The sequence below is a fragment of the Triticum aestivum genome, chromosome 1B (genome assembly GCF_018294505.1).
Source record: "Triticum aestivum cultivar Chinese Spring chromosome 1B, IWGSC CS RefSeq v2.1, whole genome shotgun sequence".
Classification (NCBI taxonomy): domain Eukaryota; kingdom Viridiplantae; phylum Streptophyta; class Magnoliopsida; order Poales; family Poaceae; genus Triticum; species Triticum aestivum.
Window position 1 is genome coordinate 352,102,072 of NC_057795.1, and position 8,623 is coordinate 352,110,694.

An 8,623-nucleotide genomic window follows, 5' to 3' on the forward strand; every position below is an offset into this window, starting at 1 on the left:
CAAGCTCCGGCTGAGCCGCAGGTGCTCGCCGTAGAAGCGGATGTTCCCGCAGCAGCAGATGTGCCTTTAGTCCTTGTTGTCGAGCCACAAGCTCCAGCATGGGCACAGCAGATCGTCCATTTCCTTCAGACAAGAGAACTTCCCGAAGAGCAAGAAGAAGCGGAAAAAGTAGCCCGGCAGTCAAGTATGTACCAGTTTGTCGATAGCATACTGTACAGAAGAAGACTCAATGGTGTGAAATTGAAGTGTACTTGCCGGGAAGACAGACAAAAGCTGTTGGCAGAAATACATGGAGGCATATGTGGTCACCACATTGGCGCAAGAGCACTTGCCGGCAAAGCGTTCCAGCAAGGTTTCTTTTGGCCGACAGCCCTCCAGGATGCAACTGCACAAGTAACCAAGTGTGAAGCGTGCCAGTTCCATTCCAAGCAGATACACCAGCCAGCTCAAGCTCTCCAGACGATCCCTTTATCCTGGCCATTTTCGGTATGGGGGCTCGATATCCTCGGCCCCTTTCCCCGAGCTGTCGGGGGCTTTGAGTACTTGTACGTTGCAGTCGACAAGTTCACAAAGTGGCCGGAAGTGGAACTAGTGAGGAAGGTGACAGCACAGTCAGCAATCAAGTTCTTCAGGTCGATTGTTCGTCATTTCGGGATCCCTAATAGGATCATCACCGACAATGGCACACAATTCACGAGCTGCACCTTCATGCAGTACGTCCAAGATCTTGGCGCCAAGATCTGCTTCGCTTTTGTTGCTCATCCGAGATGCAACGGTCAAGCGGAGAGGGCAAATGCCGAAGTGTTGCGCGGGCTCAAGACCAGAACTTTTGATAGGCTGCACAAGTGCGGAAGAAACTGGATCGAGGAGCTACCGGTGGTTCTTTGGTCGATCAGAACGATGCCAAATCGAGCCACTGGCCAGACGCCTTTCGCTCTAGTTTATGGAGCAGAGGCAGTTCTCCCCATGGAACTCGTATACGGGTCACCTCGAGTGCTTGCTTATGATGAGCTTGAGCAAGAGTAGCTGCGACAAGATGACGCGCTGCTCCTTGAGGAGGATCGTCTTCAGGCTGCTGTACGATCTGCTCGATACCAGCAAGCTTTGCGCCGCTACCATAGCCGCAAAGTTAAAGCCAGAAGCTTCGAGGAAGGCGACCTTGTTCTTCGGCGCGTTCAGTCCGCCAAGAATTCCAACAAGTTGACGCCAAAGTGGGAAGGCCCTTATCGGGTGAAACGAGTCACTAGGCCCGGCGCTGTCCACCTTGAGACCGAAGATGGCATTCCGGTGAGCAACTCCTGGAACACTGAGCATCTTCGTAAGTTTTACCCATAGGGTGCGGTTGCCGGAACCTGTTCCGACAACCACCTTTTGTACAAGTCTTGCCGATGTTGCATGTAATCCTTTGTACAAAGCCGGGCGCAGATCCCGTGCATAAGTAAAGCTCATGTGCTCCGCACATCTTGTCAATTTCATGCATTATATAATTTCTTGCATGTGTTATCTGACACTTTGTGCAGCACCTACACCCGGTAAGCAATAATGAGCCGAAAGGCTCCATGTTTTTATTTTTCTCTTCTTTCTTTTTCTCAATAAAGGAAAGGAAGGTTCCCTCGCACACAAGTTTGCCGGGAGGGGAAGGAGAAGATTATGATGTGGACTAGGCGTCGTTTAATGAAGTTTCGTCTTGCCGGGAAGCAAACGACAGAAAAGCTAAGTTGCCAAAGTTTGAGCAATTGGTTTTAATTTTTAAGTTATCTTCCTCGAACGACCGTACTTTGTATGGAAAACCTGTGCGCAGAGGAACCAACTCTCAGCTAGCTGCGCCCTTACTTTGTTTAGAGTCCGCTCGACAACTTAAGTGTGCTGCAATTAGCTGCGACAAGGTTTCTTGTCGGAGGCGGAACCGCCAGCAAGCTGCTGACGTCCCGCACTCAGCGCTCGCGGCTCGGGTGTCTGCGCCGACAAGTTCCCTGAAAGCGTAGGGTAAAAACATACAAAGGAAGGAATCTAGTAAAGAAAATAATGTAGCAATTGATAACAGAAATAGAGTTATATTACAAAATAACTTGTCGCAGCTCTAACAGATTGATCTTATAATATGGCTAGCAGCGACAAGGAGAAAGAGAAAACGGGCGGCCTAATCTACGCGATCGCCCTCAACCCTCTTGATCTCGCTCACCTTGTCCACAATGGGTGCGACAAGGGCCTTGAGCGCATCCAGATCGGCATCCGGCGGCAAGGATTTGAGGACGTTGGTGAGGTTGAGGCCTGGGTTGCGGAAGGTCACCTTCATCAGCACCTTCTGGAGAGCCCCCGCGCAAATCCTGCGCGACTCGTCGGCCAGCTGCTTCGGGATCCTCTCCCGGAGTCGCTGGAGTGCCGTCGCCACGCCCATGAAGAACAGGCTGAGCTTGGCGTTGGGTTGGAGATGCTCGTCGGAGGGATACCCAAAGTCCTCCATCCCTAGCTGCGCCAGCTCCCCGTCAATGACTGCGGTGATATTCACCAGACCCTCGGTCCAGTGCTCCACAGTCTCCCTAAATGAGTTCTAGGTAACGGCGATACTCGCTAGCAGCGCCTTGTCGGCCTTCATCTTCTCCGACAAGGTCACCTCGCGCTCCCTGGTGGCGTCCAGCATCTGAGTCAACGTGGCCAGCTTCAACTCCAGGTCTACATTGGAATCCTTGGCGGCGCTGAGCTCCTTGCCCCTCTCAGCGAGAAGACCCTGCAGCTCACCATGGGCAGCAGCATCCTTCTCGCGCTCACGCTTGAGCGCGGCAAGCTCCTCGCCGCTCTTCCTGATATTGGCCTCCAGCTGCGCCACCTTCGCTTCCAGCTCTTTCTTGGCGGCCTCAGCAGCTGCGGCAGCGTCCTTTGCTTCCTTGAGCGCCCCGCCAATCGCTTGCTCGCGCTCGGCAAGCTCCTCTTCGTGGCTATCAAGGTTGACCTTGCGCTGCGCCAACTCTCCCTCCTGCGCAGATAGCTTCTCGGCAGCCAGCCGCTGCTGCTCTTCAACCTCAGCCTTCGTGAGGAGGAAGGCTTTCCTCTCCTCGGCGACTTGCTCCCGCTCCTCTGCCAAGTTCCGGAGAGTTTCCTGCCTAAGACCCCGAAGCTCCTCCGCGCGCTTCTCGATGTCGACTCCCGCCCTCGCGACGAGTGCTTCTCGGGACGCCAGCTTGGTTTGTCGGGCGCGGTAGAGCGACAGCAGCTTCCGCAGCAGCCGCTCCTCCTCAGACTCGCCGCTGCTGCTGCTTGGCGCATCGACCAGCGCCAGCCCAGCGGAGGCGAGCACCTCCTCATCAAAAGCTTCTCCTTCGACCGGCGCCCTGGATCTTGACGCCCAGGGAAGCTTGATGAAGATACCTTCGCCGGCCTTCAAGTAGGCGCCGGGCTGGGGCTCTTCAGAGCCTGGCTCCGCGGCAGCGGCGGAGGGATCGGCGGTCGGCGCAGCGCCTGGCGCTCCTGCGGCCTCAGGGCCGTCAGTGCGATCGCCCGACCCCTCGCCAGCTTCTGCGGCGGCAGCCTTGGCGGCCTCTTCATCGGCGGGCTCATCAGCACCGGCCCCTTCTTCGTTGGCGGCGGCATCGTCGTTGCTGCCACGCGCGCCTTCCTCGCCGGCGTCCTCAGTCTCCATTGGCTCCGCAGCAGATGGATCTGAAGAACGAAGAAGGGAGAAAAGTCAAGCAAAAATCCAAGAAAGGGAATTCAGAAGAAGAAGGGCCCAAGGGAAGATTTCAGGCAAGAAGATTACCTGTACTAGGATCTGCGGTCGCGGTCTCAACCGCCGGAGGATCCCTGGTGCCGTCCCTTGCCGGAGAGCTGTCCCTTGCCGGGGAGTTCTCCCTTGCCGGAGAGCGCTCCCTTGCCGGGGACTCCTCCCTTGGCGGCGTAGTTGAAGCGGATGGCACTTCGGGGGAGGCTTCCGGGCCCTCCTGGTGAGGCTGTTCTGCTCCTACACAAATTCAACAGTCAAGATGTCAGTAGAGAGCACCCACGCGCGCCTGACAGCAAGAAGTGAACTACAAACTTACGCTGGGGGCTGCGCTGGGGGCTGCTCTGGGGAGTAGTTGCCGGGTCTGTCAAGGTGGTCTCAGACACACCACCTGCTGACATGGTGGGATCATCTTCGATGACAATCACCAAGGCCTTGGCTCTCTTCGCCGCTCTCTGGGCCAGCGTCCTGAAAAGGAATGGATTCAGATCGAAGCAAGTCAGATACAAGACAAAAACAGCAAGAATTGAAGAACTACAGGAGCACCAAAGAAACTTAGTCTTCCTCTTCCTCGTCGGAGCTGAGCGCAGAGAGTTCGAAGTCCGGCTCCCCTCCGGTGCGGCGAGGCGGAGGAGTAGGTTCCCTTGCCCGCTTGGCAGGGGTGGTAGCGGTGGACCGGGAAGATCCCGCTCCAGTTGCCGCAGCAGCGTGAGGCGCTCCCGCGGCAACAGTACTTGCCGCGGTAGAGCGTGTCGCACGGCTCGGCGGCTATTGGCTCGTTTGTTGCCCCGCTACATCCCCGGCCCTGCGGAGACGCCATCTTGGTGCAGCTGGGGGCTCCACATGCGGCACGGTATCTGAAGATTCGGGCCCAACAAGGTCTCCCTCGTCGGGCTCGCTCGATTCGTCTTCAGGACCGGCAAGATCTTCCTCGCCGACAAACTCCTCGCACTCGGCAAGGCTTGCCGCCTCTTCCGCCTCTGCCTCCTCTACGGTGAACCCGAACGCGCCCGTGGCAGCTGCTGCCGCAGCCTCTTCCGCCCTAGTGGCGACGCGCTGCAGCTCCGCGTCGGTCGTGTCGCGGGTGAGGCTCTTCTGTTCGTCGGCGCGGACCGGCACTTCTACCAAGTCGTCGAAGAACGCTTGTACGACGTCATCCGCAGGTTCTTGCCAAGTTGGGGCGATTCCGTGCGAATCGCACGACGGCATCATCGCGCGGATCCGGTCAAGCGACGAATTGTTGCACAACAGAACGACACTCCTCAGCAGCGTGAATGGATGTTGGGGATCTCGTTTGAACAACTCCAGGAGCATCGCATCCAGCTCCCGGACGGTGAAGTTGAAGTTGAGGCCCGGGCGTAGCCTCATGATATCCGCCGAGTTCTTGAACTCCCAGGCGGGTCTCCCACTCTCCTGCAGGGGGGCGATGCGGCGTCGAAGGAAATCTGCGCCAACGGCGCCTACAGTGAGCCCGGCAAGCCTGAGGCGAAGGATCCTGGTGATGGCGATCTTCAGCCTCTCCTCTTCCGGGGCCACGTTGCTCCAATCATTACCACGCACTATTGGGGCTTGGCGCAGGACAGTGAACGGCTGCGGGTTCTCCTCGACGATCCAGCACCACTCCGCTCTCCACTCCTCCCACTTGCTGCGGAGTTCACCCTCCAGATACGCCTCCTTCTTGCCGACTCTCGAGATCCAGGCGATCCCTCTGGCAAGCGGCTCTCCTCTCTCGACCCGAGGCATGAAGAAGTGGCGGAAAAGTGCTACATTTGGGTGGACTCCGACAAAGTTTTCGCACAGATGTGCGAAAACGGCCATGGTCAGAACGGCGTTGGGGGTGAAGTCAAGGAGGCGGAACCCATAGGTGTTCATGATGTCGCAGAAGAAATCAGAAAAGGGCGGGCAGAGCCCGCAGTAGAAGAACAGTGCGAAGAACGGGTTCCCGCTTGGAGCCAGTTCCGAAGCTGCAGCCGGGAGGACCCTCGTGCGCAGATGCGCACGCGTCTCTGTCGACCAGAAGAGGTAGTAGTACACCCTCAGCTCCTGCGCACTGAGCTGAGGGGGGAAGAGGGCCCGCTCCTTCCGCAGCGCCGCGAGCCGCTGCGCCTCGGCCGACTTCACACCCTTCCCCTTGTCGGCTTTTGGAGCCATGGCGGAGGTGGTGGGGGAGATCGGCGGCGTTGGTGATGCTGGTGGCAATGGGGGGCGGAGCGCTGCTCTCTTTCTGCTTCGAGGAGAAGGGGGGAGCGGCGGAGATTTCTGGAGTTGGAGCAACAAACGGCGAGATGGGCGAACTGGCCCTGTTTCCCCTGCTTATAAAGAGGGAGGGGGCGGATGTTTCGCCCTTCCGAATAAAGAAACCACCCACGATCTCTCCCACGATGCCACATTCAACATGTGCCGTTAGGGGAGGGCACGGTGGATATGGAGCAAGATTCGGCGTAACCCAGGCCGCGTGTGCCTGTGCCCTGTTTTGGGCCTGGCCCAACAGCGCTCGGCACCGTGTGTGGCCCAGGCCCGGGGGCTCCTGTCAGTGTACTAGAGTAGGGTTACCCTAGTATCCCGAACTTGTGCACGGGCAGTTGCAGCGCCCCGTGGCAAGGCTTGCCGGGCGACCGCCAAGGTCCTCCGTGGTTCCTTTGGAGCCATTCAAGAACAAAGTATTCAAGCTCAGGAGACAAGGCCCCGGCAAGTGGAGCTTGCCGGGAAGGCCAACCAAGGCATTTTCAAGGAACTTGCCGCGACGCGCCGCACGTCCCGGCAAGGCACGGTGAGCGACAAGCTTCCGGGCCCGATAGGACAACGGCCGCGGCAAGGCGCTTGCCGCGGCAGGCGGCCACTCTATGCCCACGCTCCAGCGCATCCAACAACGTGTCGCTCTGGGGGCCTTTCCAGGCGCGCGTGGCGGGAGGCTGTGCAACCAGCGGTGCGCGGTGGCATGCGAAGCTGACAAGATCGCCATCGAGGCGAGCGGTGGCGCCCCTGATGGTCCTTTTCTGCACTGTTTGGGTTACACAGGCGGGCATTTAATGCCCTTGTCCCCTGCCGTCAGGGTTAGGTAGGAAACACTATACAAGTAACTGTACCAACCACCTTGTTTTTTACATTTGTACCCTTTACGTTGCCACCTGTCGGTGACCCCTTGAGCATATAAAAGGAGGCCCATGCGTAACGTAGAGGGCGTTCGACTCATTCGTAAGCCAGAAAACACTTAGCTCTCTCAAGCAAGAGCACAATACAATCAGACAAGTAGCAGTAGGAGTTTTATCTCTCCGGAGAGCTCCGAAGCTGGGTAAACTGCTCGTGTGCTTCGCCTCGATCCGCTCTTCGTGCGACCTCCGCCCCCCGCCGAACCGAAAGGGGCTCGGTCCACCGGCCCCATAGGTGTTCGTGGATCAGTTTCCCCGACAAAATGGCACTTATGACGAGATAGTTTTAACTTGGTAGAGTGATATTCGTTGCATCTTTCATATGGTGTCTAGCTTTCATTGCTTCTAATTTGTTGAAATGCCTTCTCCTTAGTTTACACATGATAGATGTGAATATCCAATCCTGTCCTTTTTTGTTACACATTCAATCGTCCTATCGTGCAGTCGCCTTACACTAAAGTAGTGCTCATCGGCATCCTGCATCTATGAGTTCTGAAAATCGCATTTTTATTCATTTTTCTTGTGGGTTTGAATTGACAAGGCAATAAAACTAAGAAGCAGGAAGAAAAAAATAAGGCAGGGACTGATGGCTGTCTTCTGGCGAAACCGGCATCCCAGGTGCTTTCTCTAGCTTGGCAGTGTGATATTGTCTTGCATGTTGCATACGGTGTCTAGCTTGCATTGCTTCTTATTTGTTGAAATGGCTTATGCTTAGTTTACACAAACATTTGTGAATATGCCACGCCGTCCTGTTTTTCGTACATATTCCATCCTGGTATCATGTGTTTGCCTTACATCAAAGTAGTGATTGTTAGTATCACGCACGAATGAGTTCTGAAGAGTGAAATTTATTGTTTTTTTCTTGTCGGTTTTACTTGACAATTCAAAAGGAAGTTAGCAAGGAATTGGATAAAGGTGATCCTTCCAAATGGAGGGCCTCTATAGATTCTACTCCTCCAACCCCCCAAGATGATTTGCAAGACAACACATGCAGAGACACTCAACGTAGTTGTGTTGATGATGAGCATGTGTCCCCTAGTGCACCATCATAGGTGCTCCCTCTAACTTGGCACTATTATATGTGGTTGCATGTTATGTACTCCCTCCGTCCGAAAATACTGGTCATCAAAATTAATAAAAGGGGATGCATCTAGACGTATTTTAGTTCTAGATACATCTGTTTTCTTCATTTTGATGACAAGTATTTTCAGACGGAGGAAGTATGATGTATAGCTTATATTGCTTCTAATTTTGTTGAATTCCATCTGCTTACTTTACACATTATACTTGTGAATAAGACACGTGTTCCTGTTTGTAGAACATACAATATCTGTCTATCACACCATGTTCTTACATCAAAGTACTATTGTTGTGTAACCTGCAACAATCACTTATCATAAGACACGTTTGACTTGGGAGTGTGATATAGGTTACATCTCGCATTCTTATCTAGCTTGTACTACTTCTAATTTGTTGAAATGGCACTTATGACATGACAGTTTTGACTTCGTAGAGTTATATTCGTTGCATCTTTCATATGGTGTCTAGCTTTCATTGCTTCTAATTTGTTGAAATGCCTACTGCTTAGTTTACACATCATAAGTTGTGAATATGCAATGATGTGAATATGCAATGGCACTAATGATGAGAGACCTTTAACTTGGTAGTGTGATGTTGTTTGCATCCTGCATATGATTTATTTCTTGTACTGCATCACTTTTTTTAAATGTCGGTTATGACGAGACACTGTTAACTTGGC